Source organism: Hipposideros armiger, unplaced genomic scaffold (assembly GCF_001890085.2).
Source record: "Hipposideros armiger isolate ML-2016 unplaced genomic scaffold, ASM189008v1 scaffold_62, whole genome shotgun sequence".
Taxonomy (NCBI): domain Eukaryota; kingdom Metazoa; phylum Chordata; class Mammalia; order Chiroptera; family Hipposideridae; genus Hipposideros; species Hipposideros armiger.
This window is the reverse complement of record NW_017731412.1, coordinates 833,744-835,853: the sequence shown is the minus strand read 5'-3', so window position 1 is coordinate 835,853 and position 2,110 is coordinate 833,744.

Here is a 2,110-nt window from a genome sequence, read left to right as displayed (position 1 = left end):
ATAAAAGGCTCAAGTGGCTGGGACTTAATGAAAGGAGTGGAAAGGAACAGGGATTGAGATAGAAGAGCTGGGATCAGAGCAGTAAGGACTTCGGAGCCAAGGGAAGGAGTGAGATTTCTAAATTTAGTGGAAAGTTAAGAGGATTTTAGACAGGCTGATGACATGATTTATCCGAGGATGTGAACTCACAGGCCGATGATATCAAAAGTTTATTCAGACACACAACAGTGGAAAGAGGAGCTGTTTGTTTTTCCTCTCCTTGTTTTTGTTCTAATACTAACTGCTCTTATTTGAGCGCTGAAAAAGTCAGTTTTTACCTGTTTCCATACCAATGGTTTGTTTTCCTTTAGCAAAAGTGGGTACCTAGATATACCTTAGTGCCATTTTAAACTTTTCCCCCCAAGTGGGCTCAGGGTTATACTTTTTCATGTTCCCCGTTTTTTAGATGCTGTCACTGCCTTGATGCAGACATGTATTTCATACAAGCAAGTGTTGTATCAAATGCTTATAAAAATTATTTGTGGGTTATCTAAAGTAGTTTATGCTGAGCACAGAGCTTTTTTTACGATCTCCCAGCGCCCCCATATTCCAGTAAAAGTGGGTCCCAGATAATGTACTATTTTACATATGAGAAAAGTAGTTGTTGCCTACAAGGTTACTACTTAAGACCACCCAGGGGGGTAAGGGTTGAGTAAGATTTGAACTCTTAAGTATTGATGAAATGAGCTAAAATCCAGACCCCCCAATCTCACAGTCTTAGTCTTGATGGCCGTGTTCAAATTCCCACTCTACAATATCTTGGTTCTCTATTGAATAATCAATCTTTCTTGATGCGATACTAATGCCAACTTTTTTTTTTTTTCCAAAGATTTTTATTGGGGAATTGGGGGAAGGGGAACAGACAAGTTGCTATTCTTTTCTTCAGTCTAGTTGTGGAGGACATTGCTTCACTGGCCCAAGTTGGCACCATCATTGCGCTCTTCCCAGGAGAGGCACATCAGTCGCCGGCTTCTGGACGGCCGCTCACAGCGGCTGCTGGCCTATCACGCTGGCTGCTGGCTACACACGGTAGCCCATGGCAACTCACTGCAGCAGGGGCTGCAGCCCCGCCATCGCAGTCCAGCTCCAGGTTGAGCTGCTGTTCAGCATCTTAGCTGTAGAGGGCAGTGTCACTGGACCTCATATGTGGGATCCGAACTGGAGCCCTCTGGCATCCCAAGCCAGCTCTTAACCAACACGCCATTCAGCAGGCCCAGGAAAGGTAGAATTTTGTGTGCACATGAAACCACTTCACTCTTCAACTAGAAATAGGGCTCATCTTTAATGAAACACATTTGATACGAGCCTCTGACATATAATCTAGTCTTGCCCAATAGCCCATGTTTCTTCAACTGAAGAACGTGGGCTTATAATGATCCCCAGCCTGGACCCATCCAGTGCAGTACCCTGGATATCACCACCTTTCATTTCTCTCACAATTGAGATGAGACCCCATTCAGGGACTGTGGATACATTTAGTTTTCGAGTTCTTTCCCTATCTGCCATTTGTCTTACTCTGAATTCCCATAAGATAGTGAATACTTAGTTCTTAGGAAATGATTGTTTCAGATACATAAAACTAGAACAGCTAAAACAAGTGTATCAGTGAGAAGCATTGAGAAAGATCTCCCCAAATTTTTTTAGAATTGAAATAACGAGTAGAGGAAATAGTGAAATTGTTGGACCAAATATATGTATTCTTTTGTCAAATGCTGAGAATATCGATGCTAGTTACAAGCAGTCTAGGTCTGAACATCTTTTACCTAGTTGAATTGTTAGCCTAAGCGACCACAGTTATTTTTGTTCCATACAATTCAACACATAAATTTTCCTGCATATTTTTTTTTGTTGTTTCCAGTGACTTTAAATACCAATCTGGGTGAAATGAAGGAACATAAACAACTTACGATTTTATTTGCCAGCTCCATCCAACTTAAATTTCTTTTTCTTTTTCTTTTTTTTTTTTTTAACTGAGCTATCCTGCTACCTGTTGGCAGCTCAGCGGCTGCTCAGCTCGGGCTGGACTCGAACCGCTGTTGCTCAGAGCTCAAACTCTTGAGCGAGCTCTTAA